Here is a 16,489-nt window from a genome sequence, read left to right as displayed (position 1 = left end):
ATCCGTCAGCTCACACAACATCATAAAGATCCACTTGCATCAGCCAATTGCTCAAGCAAATTCCACCCACTGAAACATCTTAATTGGGCAATTAGTGAAAAGACACCTGGCTTTGAACTTAAGCCACAAATCATTCCTTTATATCTAAAACAAGAGGAAGATAATTTTGATTTGTTTTGCAAGGTTAATCCAAACTACCTTCTGAGAGTCTGCTGGTTCCCAGTGCAGGAGCCCATATCTCACAGTGATGGAAAGGAGGGCAGAGATGAGGGATGGCCCCATGCACCTGGAAGATCCTCTTCCACAGGTGTACTAAAGTCTGATGAGTCAGATAACCATGTGGTTATCATTAGCATTAATAACACTTGCAGTCTTGGCTGAAAGGATGGCTTTGGGACTCCCCTCACCCAGTGCCAGCGCTGCCTAGCATGCTCAGGAGCCTCCTTTACTCTCCAAAGACAAAACCCTTTGTTATAGCACGCATACAGCCAGTTCAGGAAAACACCTTAATTACAAAACAAGCAGCTGTCTCCATAACAAGCCCTTTATGAGGAGAGTGTAGACGGAATGAGTAGCATTTTTCTTATACTCCTTGCTGCCTGGTGCTCCAAATCCACTCTCTTGTTGTTCCAGCAAAGGCCGCCCGCTCTGGAGGGCCCGTGACAATAGCAGTGGCTGCTCCTCTGGAAGGAGGTGCAGAAGCCAAAGGGAGATAAGTAGATTTGACAGAGGCAAAGCTTACACCAAATTTTCTTCCACTTGACTGTCCCTCTCCAACACAAAAGGCAAATCTGCTCTGATGAGGTGGTGCTGAAAAAGGGCTACAATGGGAAAAACAAACCTGGAGCCAGGCTCTAGGGCTACAGCCTGCAGCTGGCTGTGCTCGGCACAACAGCTGCTGGCAGCAAGCCCACACCTTGCCTGGTCTCAGCTACACTAATTTGTTTTAGCAACCCCCCATTTGGGTCAGTTGGGATAAAATCTCAGTGCATCCAGGTAGGAGGCATGAATCCGCCCTGATAAGAGGCCTGATAACCCTACAAGGCTGTAGGACCTCCTGGAGGAACAGCAAGAGAGGGGAACTCTCAACTATCCTCAGCTGAGCTGCCTTCTTGTTGTGACCCAGGCCTAAGAATCCCCATCAGGCAGCTCAATTCTTCTGAGTTAGCTCATCCTCTTCAGCTCCACCTTAACCTGTTCAAGACGCTCCTATGTTCTGTCTTCATAAAATCATAGAATGGCCTGGGTTGAAAAGGACCACAATGATCATCCAGCTCCAACCCCCTGCTGTGTGCAGGGTCACCAACCATCAGACCAGGCTGCCCAGAGCCACATCCAGCCTGGCCTTGAATGTCTCTAGGGATGAGGCATCCACAGCCTCCTTGGGCAGCCTGTTCCAGTGTGTCACCATCCTCTGTGTGAAAAACTTCCTCCTAATATCTAACCTAAACCACCCCTGTCTCCCCCCTGTTTAAAACCGTTCCCCCTTGTCCTATCGCTACCCACCCCGTTTCCTGTGACTATTGCAGCTTCTGGTGTTTTGCTGTTTGTCTCACAGTGCAAGATAGAAATATAGTTTAGAGTGGTTTGAGGGGTGTTTTTATTGGTTTGTTATTGCAAAAGCTAAACAAAAAACAATAAACATCTCAGAAGGCTCCAAACATGCAGTGAATGGGAAAGTTAAGTCAGGTCAAGACTTTAACTACCAACGCTAGACAGTTAAAAACTACGTTTCACCTACAGGTGCACACAGGCCTCATTTTTACCTCTTCGTCTTCCATCACTATACACTCCTTGGCATTAGGTACCTCAGTTTACTTGGAATATGCGAACTGATGGGAAGAAAAGAAAAAGCTCCTAGGGCAACCTAGAATTTGAGTATTATTCATGTTGCTACATCTAATGGCATCACCAGCAGGAATCTGTTGTGAGAAGGATGAAGGAAGGGAGGGAGACAAATTGCCATCTCCAGGTGATTTCTCTTTTTTATCCACTCCTTCTGAGCCAACATTCAACCAAAACCTCACACAAAGCTCAAAGCAAAGACAGACCTTAGCAAAAAGCCACACAGTGCCTGAAAACCAAACCAGAACAAAGCTTAAACATCCCCCAAAAACCAAATCAAAAAGCTTCATGAGAGCAAATTCTGTCTGAGGGCACACCACACAGTTGCTGCTCCCATTCCAAAACCAACAACTTCCCTGTGTCCTTTCTGTCCATGTGGAATGAGCTAGGAAGGTTTATAGGCAGTGGCTGTGATGTGAAGGAAAAGACTGACTTTTCAAGCATCCTGTAGTGCTGGGAAGAGAGAAGAATGGAAAGAAAATGGAAGGAGCAACCTGGAAAGGAGAAAGGAAAAACAGGAGACCTTGGCTCAAAGGAGAGTGCTTACCACACCCTTAGCTTTGCCTTCATCTATAGATGTTTGCTTTTATAAATCTTGGAAAAAATGTGGTGCATGAGCTAAGTAGGCCCCTAGGCAGATTTAACTTGGATGACCTGAACTTATTCTGCAGATCACCATAGGTCTCACTGACCTTGGCAGTGACACAAGGACCACATTTTCTCACGGATGAATTGCTTCAGAATAATTCTGCCAATGTATTAGGCATAAATAGCCCTTTATTTAGCACTGGGCAAATACGATCTCTCCTTCTGCCTCTCATCTCCCCAGACAAAATGTATTTATTAGGATAAGGAAAACCCTACCCTCCACCGAGGTCTGGGTACACATCTCGAAGGCCAGGCAGAAGCTTGGCTGCTTTGTGCTTATGGCAATGCATGTTCATACTTTGCCTTCAGCATGATGCAATTGAAAGGTAGCTGGTAAGATCTGTTGCTTTTGATTGGAGTGGTCAGCCTGCATATCTGTGGGTAAATATGCAAGTACCCTCAAACTCAGAAGAGAGGGGAAAATACAGATCAAAAATGGGAATGTTCAGCTTCAGCCACTGAAACAGAAAACACAATCCTCACCTTACAGCACCTAGCTGTAAGGCAGCAAAATGAAGCTGCTCCGAGGTAAGCAGAAAGATCATATCTCAGTTTTGCAGAAAATCAACCCATTTGGAAGGAACAGGTACGCTTCTTGGAGAAGCGTCATCAAAGTTGGGATGGTACAGACCTTTCCATCCATGAGTTTCACTATTCTGTGCCTCTGGTCACTTGAGGTCACCTCACATTGCTCCTGGGCTCTGCAGATGCCCTGCATGCTTCCTCCCCACTGCGGAGGTGGCTAAAGTGGCTATTACACTCAGTCGGTACTCTAATGCCACCCGACCCTTAATTGCTAAGGAAAAGCAGACTGTAACCACAGAAAGGGCTTTCTGGCCATGGCTAAGGAAGTATCAGTTTTGAGGTCTGAATAATATCCCTGAAAAACATGAATCAGAGTGGTCCTTTCAAGCTGCGCTGTGATTGATAGAGGTAAGCAAAACTACTGAAGAGTAATCTGATGAAGACCAGGATGTTTTTGTAATACAGGTACACAGACATTCAGACACAGACAAAAAAGAAAGAAAACACTTGCAAACTGGCATTCAAATTGCCTTGTGACAGTCAAATAAATCCTAGCAAATACTTATTTCCAGTTACTGCCGCTATGAAAAAGAGCCTCTGTAACAAACTCACTGCAAGCTGAGCAGAAAGGAAACCTAATTTTCCAATTGTTTGTGGACCACTTGCTTCAACCGCACAACTCACAGCTGACCACTTCCAACCTGCAGGCAAGGGCCAGTCTCAAACTGGGTCACTGAGGTTTTGCAGGCGCAGAAGTTAGTCTCCAGCCACATACTTGCACTCTACTCCATTGCAATGCTTGAACAACAGCCACCAGTGCCAGAAGTTGGCGATTCTCGTGAGACACGAACACACTTTCACAAATATCTGCCAATTATCTGAACAGCTACCAACAATGCCAGCCTCTGAACCGCTGCTAATCACGCTGCCATTTTCTATGCAAAACAACTCTGAGTTCTGTAATTTATTTGAGCTGCCTGACCAGCTTCACCTGCAGCTCGTGGTTTATGCAAATGAGAAGGGAAGACGGAGGTTTTCAGCTATAACCGCAGGCTCAAGTTCAAAGCTCATCTGAAAACTATTCTTACGTCTACATTATTTAATATCTGTGGAAAAGATTTCAACACAACAACCATATTTACAATGGAAACAATCTAAGCAGCAACCTGAACAAACAAAAACACCCCAGGAGAGGGTCTTGCTCATGCAGCCACGTGGAAGCTTTCTTTCCTGCTTACCTCTCAGAGGTTTTCTGCAAGGCTGAGGTTGCATATGAGCGTGCAGGGAGAGGTTCTGCACAGTGCTGCTGTTTCAATTTGCTCAAAGACAACACAGGTTACTCCATCCCATGGTGCAGACTGGAAGCAGCATGTAGGTAAGGAGGCTGAAGACCCAGAGCCCAACTTTCCAACACCCCACGGTGATCTGTGCAGGTTACAACCCATGGATGGCAAGCAGAATTCCCTGCTTGCACATCCCTGGAAGCACTTCACTTGGCTCCATCCTGGGGATTTCCCTTGAGAGCCATCCCTCCAGATGCCAGATAAAGGCAGTGACAAGGTGCTGACAACGCCTGTGCTGCTGCTGCCAGTCCCCTATCCTGCTTCTGCCCCAGACTCCAGAGCTGGCTCCAGCCCCAGAGTCTGCACTTGGAGCTTTGCAAGGATACAGAGCCCTGAATTCTATGTTTCTCGAGCACATCAGGAGCACTGCTTGCAATCAGGAGATATATGGGGAAATAGAATCCAAAGGGAATTTGTTCGTCTTTGATATGAAAATACGAGTTCAACACATTCCCCATAGAAATCATAAGAACAACAACAACAAAAATAAAGCAAAAGAAAACCCGCCTCATCTGCTAGTGAGGATCGCAACAAATACAACCACAAAACAAAACGGATAAATGAGCCTTTTGGAATGCGTGTTAGCGTGCCTAAATGGACTGAAGGTGAATCTTGTTTGTTAGGGGTGGAAACGGGTTTAACTCCGGTTTTACATTTAAAAGCATCCAAGGGAGGGAGGCGGAGAGCAGTGCCACCAGCTGCAGTGCCCGGTGGACAAAGGACCCCGCGTCCACCAGCACAACAAAGCCACGACCCAGTGGTCTGCATGCTGCCGTTCCTCCCACGTGAACTCATTTCATTTCAAGGTTTCATTCATGGAGTCTTTCATCTCATGAAAGGCCACCACGGTGTTTAGTTGAAAGCTGTGAGATCCACTGCTAACCTCGTTCCACGAGCCTGGGTTTTACATTCAAGTCCCCAGCTCCTAGAGGCATACAAAAGCCTTCTACCACAACCCACAAGTGGAGCAACAGTGTCCAGATGGTAAAGGGAGCAGGAAACGTGGCTTTCCAAGAGCTAGGCATGGAGACACAAACACTGCTTCCCAGGACTTATGTTAAATAGATATCTATATTTACACATTTATATCTTTATTCTTATGCCTGTCAACATTTATGCCCAATTCATATTTGCAGTACTGACCAGCAAAGACAAGAGTTTCAGAGGATGACAATGCCAGAACACCGAGGAGCTGCAGAGGAGACAGTGCCACATGCAAATCCAGCGCCCAAAACTACCCCCTGCTCTTCAGCAGCACAAAAAGCTTTACCCGTGCGGAGCAAGAAGTTCCTTCCCAAAGAAACAAGGAGCCTGACACAGATGTACCCCTCCTTGCTTGAGGCACTTCAGTTGGGCAGTGATGTTTAGCAACAAACAGTGGCGATAAGCCTTCGCAGAGTGCCTCCACAGGCAATGGAGAGAAATAAGAACTCTCCAGAGGGAAATCTGGGATTGGGATGACTACAGGAACATGCAGACCACTAGCTTGGAATATTGGTATAGAAAACTTGTGAGCAGCGAGGCTCTCAAGGAAATGCTGGATAACGAGGGCAGGATATGCCTACCTCTGCTTTTAAACGAGATCTGGATGACGGGGCCCCTTCTAAAATTACTCAGGGTGGAAAGGCTGAATTTAGCATCCATCTATTACCTTATCATGAGGATACAACCTCGTGCTTCCTGCCACTGGGAATATGCAGAACTCTACTTCTTATCGTCACATCAGAATTAATGTCTTCTTCCTATTCTCTCTTATTTACAAAAAAAATGCCCTCCTTGATAAGTAGCCAGCTGAATTTATGTCTTACCAAACTAAATTTAAATGCAAGAAACAGGAAGCTTTTACTTGGAAACTGGAATTCCAAGCACTCGGTGGCAAACAATGAGCTGGGGAGATAAAGATGCAATGGAAATGGTGGGGGACAGACCTGACAAGCTTCCTGCCCACACTGCCTCAAGAGCATGTGTCCCACCGTGATAGGAGCAGCCACACTGCCCGCTTTTATTTTGGTAATTGTATTTGTTCCTGTGAAAACCCCTATAAAAACAAGTCGGAAGAGCAGACAATAGTCAGCCCGCCATCTCTTATAGCCAGATCTTTTACTTAACACTTTAGCACAAGATGCAATCAGCAGATCTTTGTCCATTTATACAATTCTCCCTGCTGCACCGAGGATTGTATTACACTCTCAAGCATGTGCACCAGCCAGATCCCAGCATCAAGCCTTCCCCATCACTTCAGGAGATTGATCTGATACTTGAAAGCACATTTGCTATTATCTACTACAGCCCTTTGGAAATGACATTACACAGATACGGGGGGCAGGCAAATATTGCCGCTCTTTTATTATTCCTGCCATTCACTCGCTTGTAATATCTGAAAAGTTCCCAGGTCAATGGGATTACGTTATCTGCCTCCCCGGGCTTTATCTCCTCCCCGCACCCCACAGGTATCCATGTCAAAACGGGACTCTCCAGCGGGGGGTTTCTTTGCCTCGGGTCAGCCTCAGGTCAAGCTTTTCACCGCTTGCTAATGCGGAGCTTCCCCCCAGCCCTCAAACCCCCTGAGTCCCAAAGCTGGGGGGCCAGGCAGCGCCCACCCCGCATTCAGAGCAGGTCGATGGCTTTCACCAAACGGAGCTGCTTGGCTGAGGCTGTATCTCCACTCTAAACCCGAAGGATGGGAGCCTTTTAACGAGTTAGGAGCAACTCAGACTATATTTTTGCCTACCGGAGCAAAGATCAATTTTTACTTAGATTGATTTTAAGATTTACATGCGAGAAATGGAGAAAATTGGATCAAATATATACTAAAGCAAATTGTTGACTCCCATGAAAGCCAGTAAAACCAAAACAAATTTCAGAGATCTCATCTACCAGCACCTGAGGTTTGCTTTATTTCATTATTTTGTATACGTTTACGGAGCAGAAATTTGCTCAACTCTCTTCCAGTTTTCTTTCTCTGAAACAATAAGCCTCCCCGCAGAATATTCTGTACTTGCATATTATCACCAGGATGGCATATGGCAAACTAGCAGCAGGCAGTTTATCTTCATCCTCTTTGCAGGCTAAAATTAGCACCGCTTTTGCAAGGCTATATGATGTATTCAGAGTAGTACGATATACCTAATACAACTTCAGCTCTGTCCCTGGCCAATCTCCAGTGGTCAAGTAAATTGATTATTCATTTTAATTGAATATTAATATGGGTAATAGCAAGTTTGCATTTATCAGCTCGTGAGGCGCTTTTAAGCTGAACGCTGCCATTTCACCCACACCAACCACAACAGTAAATAAAATTAATGTACTAGTAACATATAGAATTTCTTTTAATTTGTATGAGGCAATTTTATTTTATATTAAAGCATTATGTATGGAGAGCTGTGCTGCAAAATTGCCTATCTGTGCCTTCTATGTTTTTCAATGATAGGGTATAATGAATCTTGCTGAAGAGATGTACACCCCTGTCACGAGGAACGTGCTCTTCCTGCTCCAGCCTGCATTCCTGCAGATCAGTGTGGTTTGCTTTCTTGGGATTAAATTCAACCAAGTCACCCACTCTGCATCTCCTGACGATGTGGCTACGTTGCCTGGAATGCTCCCCTCTCTGCATCTCAGCCTGGCACATTACGGCCACCTCAGGGGTTTTCTGACAGATGAAATCCACAGCCAGACACTAACACCAGCACCATTCACTAATTCATATTTTGCAGCTGTAATTCCAAGCAACTTAGCACGACGCTATTTCAGAAGGAAATATGAAAGGTCTTGGAAAAGCCACTACACTGCACAAAGCAGGTTATTTTATCAGCTTTCTTGCCAGGTTCACAGAATAAAGAGATATAATAGTGAGAGGAAGTCATACTCAAGCACGTACGTGAACAAACATACACAAACTTTTTATACATTTATACATACACAAACTATTTATACATTGACATTCAAGGACTTTGTGGCTCAAGCTGCTTACTGACTGACAAAACAATCCCCTACTTTACCTACAACCTCTTACAGCAACACAGCACAAGATCAGTTCTGTCTGATAGTTACAATGCAATCACGTCATTTATGATTCTGGTTTTTACACAGCTGGTCTCACATGGAATTTGCATGGGTTATTCCAGACAAATACAGAAAAAAACAAAACAGGAGATGAGCAGTACGCTGCACCAAAATCCTCCCCTGGGTCACTCTCAGTGCCATAGCTAGGTAGTGGGAGGGAGTCAATGAGAGATGCTTTAAAACTGATTGGGGACGGGAAAAGTACAGCACGGACGAAATGCTGCAATCCCACTGTGGAATCTTCTTTTCCACTCCCTGCTCTGATGTTCCAGGAGCTTACACAAAGTTTTAAACCGCAACACTTTCCTTCAGGCACTTCAGCTAATATTGACCGCGTTAATCTTTTCCCTTAATGAAGGCTGTCAACGCAAATGTACGTGGGCTACAGCCCAGGGCACCAGGCGGGAGCATGGTGCTGGCCTTTCTCTGTAGTAGGAGATCTCAGCAAGGCAAGGGGAGCAACAGAAGCTTCTCCAGCCTACAAGCTTGGCTCTATGACCTCCACCTGCTGTTGAGGCAGAGCTAAGTCATACCTCCTTCCCAGCTCCATCGGGACACTACCAACTCTGGAATATTTTTAGCCTGCATCCATGTGACGCTAATTGCACTTCGAGAGCTGGGCAAAGAGTTCAGAACCAGGCAGGCTACGTTCATCACCTGCAGCTCTCCCTGAAGACACACTGGGTCTCCTGGCTGGTCTACCCATTCTGCTCTACAAAGGGTGGCACCTGGGACAAGTAGAGCTACCAGAGCCATCTCCTTCCCATAGCACAGTGCCAGCCACACAAAAAGAAATGAACAGCAAAGGACTACACAGTAACCAAAAAGTCCACCCCTATTACATTTTTACTTGCTTGTATAATATTTTTTCTTTCCAACACCTCCACGCTATGCTCGGGCAAAGAGCAACCACAAAAAACTGCCTGCAACTTCCAGGGGAGGTTTTCGGTGCTCACAACTCATTCATTAATTGAAAAAAGGAAAAAAAAAAAAAAAAAAAGCCCACATGCATCGTTGTGCTTAGAAAAAGTGATGTCAGCATCTTGTAGCGTTGATCCTATTAATTAATCCTTTAAAGAATGCCCCCTCGCCCACAAACATATAATGTAGTGCCAGCTTAATCTTACCTAAAAAAAAAAAAAAATACAATGCAATAAGATTACTACTCTGACTCTGCTAACTGTTACAGCCCTGCTTAATCCTGTGTTTCTGTGCTCTAACAAGCTCCTGCGACACTGTATGGAGTTTATCAAAGCAGTTTCTGATACAAAAGGACTTACGTTTTAAACAACATAATTCCACAGTCTTTTGTGCTCTCTCTGCGATATGTTTATCCAATGACTTTCATCCCCAAAGAGCTCAGAGCCTATTGCCTGTTCCCGCTGAAGGCTTCGTTTCAGGCTCCATGCTGGAGCTGGGTTAAAAAAGAAGTCGCAAAAATAGCATAATCGAGGAGTGTTAAGGTGGTGAGACCTGTGGGGCTGGGGCTGCTCCCTCCTGTCCCACCAGGAGCTGGACACCTCTTGCCCACATCCAGACAGCAATCTGCATGGGACCGTTCCCAGCTATGGACGCACTGAGTTTCCCACGGAACACGAGAAGAACACTCTGCACCCTCCCTGTAATTATCAAATCATCCTGAAAATGAGGAAGAATTGAGAATCCTCCTTATAGCTCGTCGTAAAACAGAGAGGGCTCACGCTCACATGATGTTGCTGGAGCTGCCTGCCAACAAAACTTTACGAAGAGCGCAGGAATTCATGTTTGCTGAGATGTTAAAGTTGTAAAAGGGGGAAACTGTATTTTGTTTTCCCACAGCCTAAATGAAGGTGAACCAAGTAAATTTGGCAAAGAGTGCAGAGTCACATGCCATTTCCCACAGCAGCGTGGTATTTTCCTCTGGGAATAAAACATTTTCCTTAAACTACTGTTTATAACTCTTATCAGTTCAACAGCAATAGAGCCATCAAGTCCAATATCTTGTGGAAAAAAGTCAAGGTCAACAAGTACTTGCATTTTCGTTTATCTTTAGCTGCAATTGCTACTGACATTCAATTGGGTAATAAACATGAGGACTGTCAAATGCTCTCAGCAAACAGGTGATCCAAAAGCTATCACAGGGAAAGAGGCTACTGCCAGGTAATCAAACAATCCTGTTGCAACAATTATGATTGGAGTGTATTCATTTACAGAAGCAATCGCCTGTCAAATTTGAATGAATATTGTCAAAGCTTTCCCATCACCGGAGTAGGAAGGGCGAGGAAACGCAAACTGCAACGACTTTCTAGTTCTTACCAACAGAAGCACGCCAGCATTAGTGAAACACATCCAAAAATGAGTCAATAAAAAAAAATCCAGTAATTATCTTATTTCCTAAATGGAATGTTTTAATAAAATATATTTTCACATAAAATCCGGAGCTGATCACTCCAAGCAGACGGATCTCGTGTCAGTCTCTTGCAGCAGCAATTGCACTGCAGGACAAGCTCTGGCTTCACCCACGATTCATCAGTTTAAAGGCCTGTCTTCCAACCTTAGTCATCTTTTTTTTCCCCCTCGCGCAGCACTTCACGCAAGAGGTAGGAAAACGTTTTACACCAAGCAGCCAAATGCCGCACCCTGTTGCATCACTAATCCAGAAACAATGCCTGTTTGCAGGTTTGGAGTCACTGCAATAAATTGTTTCACAAAAGTGGAGGCCATCTCAAGAACATGACTTGGCTTTTTTAACCTCTAATGTAAGGAGGCCAATGACGCACACCAGAAGGTTGCTCTCTGCCAGCATCCGATGGCCAAAGACTCAGCTGATGCCAGCAAGACCTGGAGAAGCCAATGGGGATCAGAACAGTGCCCTAAATATGGAAAGCCTGTGGTCTGAATGGGAAGCTCATTTGCTCCAACGAGACTCTGCAACCTACAGGAGTGCACCCAGGATGCATAGGAAAAAAAAACAGATCATATCCAAGTGACCTTCAAACTCAAGCACTGCTAAGAATCGGGTATCTTGGGAACCTATTTCTGCAACCAAAATCCCCTTGTCTGTCCCACCCAAGAAGGAAAACAAGATGCTAGGATGCAGCTCAGGAAGAGATTTAGCAACGTGGCATTCCCCTGCTATCTCACCAGAGGTTTAGTATCCAAGGTCTCATGCTCAGGAACACGTTTGCACCATGCAGTAACACTTCTGCGGCCTGTGCAAGCTGGTGGCATGTTCAGCTGAGGGTCAGGATCACATTCTTACACACATGTCTAGGTATGCAAAGACTTATGCACGGCCACACAGACGTCCAATGGAATAGGCATTTCTAATTGTAGATTTCTTGCCCCCAGAAAGATAAAAAAGAAGAAAGACAAAAAAAAGAAGAAAGACTCCAGCACGTGATTTTTTCTGCTCAGTTACAGGTGGGCTGAGAAGTCAGCAATGCTTGTATTTCCACAGTCACTTCGAAGAGTGAAGTAAGCAGTTCCTTAAGCCATTCTCTCTGCCGAGGATGGCTTCAGACTCCTGTGCCCAGCTTTGTTCCCTGCCTGGCTGAAGCTTTCCCAAACAAAGACTCGAAATCACAGTGAGACGTTTGCCCTGATTGTGAGCTGCTTATTATCTCTGGGGGCTGACCTGAAAAACAAGTTGGTGCTTACGCAGAGATATTCAAGTTTCCCCTAAAAGGCAAATGGGAGGGAGGTTTTTACAAGCAAAAGAACTGGGTTTGTGACTCTGCTATCCACGATTTAGGCAAAACAAACAGCATTGCTAAGTATTCCAGTTAGTTTTGCCAAATCAGAAAGAGAAATGCCAGCTACTAACAGGCGTCGGGAGTAAGTGTGAATGGTTAAATACACCCTGGCAGCAGCAATAGACTGATGCTCAGACCATGTATGGCACATAGCACGTGAAGGCAAGGGCTCTCTTGCAGGTCTGCATGGAAGCAGAGCTCTGCCTGGCCACAGCACAGAGCTCAGCACAGCCAAAAAGTAGCGAACAGCTGAGTCGGGCTGACGAGACCAGAAAAACACACAGAAGGAAGGAAAAAACAGTTTCACGCCCTCCGGCTTTAGAGCAGAATGATAAATTGACATCGTGTTGTTATGAGCATAATCCTCAGCCACTCAATCACTGTTAAAAAATAAAACACGATTCCACGGAGATAAAAATAATTAATGCCGGTGCTGCTGAAGGATGTGCACCTACACGAAGAGCCTCCAACCCAGAGCCACGGTTCAGGTTTCCTGCTTGCAATTACAAAGCCCATGTTTGCAGATGCTTTCTTCTTTCTCTTCAATCTCACATCTCACTCCAAGCAAAGAGGCACAGGTGCATGCGCTGGTCTAAAGCAAACCGAGTGCTGCCCACTTGATGGAGAAACAGGAAAGGCAAATGGGACCGCAGAGCCTCCAAGAGAACACCCACACGGACACCACTCCTTTCAAACAAGCCTATTACGCTTAATTTGGGCTTCACAATATCTGAACCCCTAGAAAAAGCGCAGGGAGCAGCCCCTGCTGACTAATGCTCTGTCTTTTCCAATCGAGGGTCACATCCAGCCCAACCGATCGCATGATAATGGCAGCAGAAAAGGTCAATCAAAGACAAGCCGGAGCTCCCACCGCCGGGCTGACCTTCGGAGCTTGTGACAAATTGCTATCAGTCAATGTCAACTAATGACGGCGGCTCTTTGGCTAATCAATTGTTCTAAAAATGATCAAGAAAACTACTCACAGGACAGCTCATTTTCACATCAATGCCTGTGAAGTATGAAAAGCTCATTTTTTGAGTTTTTAATAAGCTCATAAGTAAAGCAGTTACTTGGTAACAGGGGTCACCTTAGTGAAAAGACAGAACCTTTGTCTGCCTTTTACATATTCTTTTATTACCATATTATAGTAAAAATATGCCATGCCATTACCGTGCCAGAGGGCTACATAATAAAGAAGGTAATCCTTCATACATTTTTTGAGATAAATACTTCTGCGTTTTAGGGACCTCTGTTTGGATGTAAATAACCATCCACACTGCCCCTATATTTAAATGCAAAGCAATCACAGCTGACACACAGCACAGGTGACGTGCCCACTTATTATTCATGCAAACTCCATGTGACAAAGCTGGTAGCGAGCAGCGCACTGCAAACCCGGCGGCACCACCACAGGATGCTAGGTCCAGGAGCAGCTGGTTGGTCCCCAAAGCCCACACCTGATGGGACCACAAGTTCACTTGGGCTGCTTCCAGCAGAACTTAGGGACCTGCAAACACCACAAAAGCAAACTCGTGTATTGAATAGCCCCGAAACAACAATTGCTGCTGCATGATGGTCTCGGGTTTGAGAAGTGCAGGTACAGCTCTGCTTTGCTTTCCTCCAGCCTGTACAGAGAGCATTCAGTCAAAGCACATCTCAAGGCATCATGCTACAAGACGTCTCTTGAGAAAAAGCCACGTGCATGCAAACAAATCATTTGAGTCACCTGGAGCTACAGAGCACAGCCCCCTTCACCCCTCTCCATTCCTCCCCGTGTAGATTCCTACCACTAGCATCTCTGCAGCTCCAAATAATCAACCCAAAAGCCCACATAACTATGATCCCCAGCTCACTACGGAGGTACTAAAACTTTGGTTTTCATCAGTGAAACTGCAAAGTGGCAGCAGTTTTAGGTTACACCCTAAGCCCGAATTGCCACGGTAGTTTTTCAAATTAAAATATCTTGCGTGGCCTCGGCCCCTTCTTGAGCCGTCCATGGGCAAGAAATAAAGGAGGCAGGACGACACTTAAGCTCAGCCATAATTGGAAGTATGTGAAAAATGAAGTGTCGGTTCGGTCAATAAAGGGCAAAGGTGAAGGGGAACTGCAGCCCGAGCGCGGAGCGAAATGTGCTCATTAAGGCGCCCAATCCGAGGGCTGCTGCCCACCTACCCCATTAGTCATCGGCCATCTGAGCGCTCCCAGGGCCTGTCCTGGTGCTCTGATTACTTTCTTTTACGTGCAAGGGCGAGCGGTGCAAAAATCGCCACTGGAGCACAACGCAGCTCTCTCGCCCCGCTGCCTGGAGAGCAGTCAAATAAAAATGGGATTGCCGTCTGCCCATAGGTTGCCCCAACTCTTGCAAAAGGCCCCAGAACATTGCAGCCACTGATAGGTTTTGATAAAGAAATATTGCTGCTCGCACTTAAAAGAGCAACGATTATGGGAGGTTACAGAACGTTCTGAACCGAGGCTGAGGCCTTCACAAAAAAACTAGAAAAGAGCCTCTTCCCAATACGCTCAAAGGAATAGGATAGCAGCCCTTGAAACTTGTCTGTAATATTATTTTGCATTCCTGTGCTATAACTGTCCACTGCAATGACACAACGCTGGCCTTTTGTGTGAGACACTGTCACTGTCCATGAAATAATACAGCCTGCTGCTCGGTGGCACGAGACCGCCAACCATCTCCCCTGCAGCTAAGTAGGGACTTACACAACAGCTTGGAGCAGCTGGGAGTCATTGCTATCGCTAAGTAAATAAATTTACGCATTAAAAAAGACTTTAAAGTGTTTACAGGAAAGGGAGCCTCTCCTGTTTGCAAAGGTTTTGTTCCATGAATTTTGTACGTGAACATAAAAGCACACTCAGTGGGGATTTAAAGCAGTGATACATCAAGTTGAGGAAAAAACCTTCCAGAAAGCCCCAAAATAGAACTTGCATATAGTCTGGATTAAGGATCAAGCAAAAAAATCTTCACTGAGGGCCCCGAGCTTTGTTGTCTGTGTGCCCCATGTCCTCCATGGACCTGGAGCCCAACACACACATAGGGCAGTGCTCTAAGGCTAAATACATGCTTTTCTTACGCAAGGCAAATATATGGGCATGGCAGTGTGCCTCAACAAATGAGATTCCCCCTGAATCTCAGCTTCAGAGTACTGAGAGCAAACCAAGAGCAAAGCAAGGCTCATGAAGACCACCGCTATCCTTCCCACATCCCTGTTACTCAAAAAAGACAGAGGACCTTACCCAAGAGGGCAGGTGGCCCAAAGGCAGGCCTGGGACCAGGCACCCACTGGGCAGGGTCTGCTTCCCTTAACTTCCTTCTAGAACTGGAGCTGAGAGCTCTAGCTGGCCAGTTCCCCTCGTTCACCATTTCCTAAGGTTTCAACACAACAAGCCCTTCCTCACCAGATGCCTCTTATCAGGAGCTGGCAGCAAACCCCTCCTCAGCAAAACTTACTGCTCAATTTGGGTAAGAGTTTCCACGATGGCTAACGCACACTGACATCCTACCCAAAAGGCACTCCTGTCCAAGACCACAGCACACACCTTGCTTGGAGTAGGCAGTGATGAGAGCAACAAGGCACCAGCTAGGGCTGCACCGCAGACTAATTACATGCCACATTTAGAAGACAAAGCCTGAAAGTGTTAAAAAGCACAGAAGGAACCAAGGAGCTCCATTTCCCAAGTGCCGCAGTGGCTCAGGTACATGCCAACGTTTGGTACACGCAAGAACACGCGCACACCCGGCCAACAAAAAAGCAGCCCTACCCAAGCACAAAACTCCCTCTAAACAACCACAGCGCTTGCTTTTGCAGTAACCTTTCACCCTTAGAAAAACACAGGGATTTAAAGTCCATCCCAAAAGTAAGAAGCTGTAATGAACACACTGACACCGCTTCAGCTATGGCATTGTGCACAGCACCACCAGGATATATACGTGCATGTACTTGAAAGAAAAAAGGCCCCTTAGATTTATGTTGCATATCATTTTCCAGTAAAAGTCAGAGGTCAGAAGGTTACCAGTTTCTGCCTCAGCTCTGCAGCAGTTTACTATTCCAGGCCCCATTTTTACTAGGCTATGCTTGCGATGAAGTCAGCAACTTTTCTTTAAACAATAAAGTGTCTCAAATACTTAAGATTCTATAAAGAGATGCTATTCGCAACGTAAGTTACGTCCGCATGTATAAAAAATTAAAAAATACTGGTTTAGTTTAAAAACTAATCTTGTTAAACTCAGATTTTGCCATGCTAATCAGTACTGTTCAACCTTTTTTTTCTGGAAACACAATTCCTTTGTTGTCTAACAGCACTTGAATGAAACATGAT

General features: G+C 45.5%; 1 protein-coding gene across 3 annotated transcripts in view; it reads right to left on the bottom strand.

Annotated features, from left to right (window-relative positions):
- The window catches only part of MEIS1 (Meis homeobox 1), a 93,297-nt gene that overhangs the window by 54,009 nt on the left and 22,799 nt on the right, over positions 1–16,489 (bottom strand). The window lies entirely within an intron of this gene.

The sequence above is a fragment of the Lagopus leucura genome, unplaced genomic scaffold (genome assembly GCF_019238085.1).
Source record: "Lagopus leucura isolate 7727_CA_CO unplaced genomic scaffold, USGS_WTPT01 Super-Scaffold_73, whole genome shotgun sequence".
In the NCBI taxonomy this organism is placed as follows: domain Eukaryota; kingdom Metazoa; phylum Chordata; class Aves; order Galliformes; family Phasianidae; genus Lagopus; species Lagopus leucura.
The sequence above is the reverse complement of the archived record's forward strand: the minus strand, read 5'-3'. Positions and strand labels throughout refer to the sequence as shown.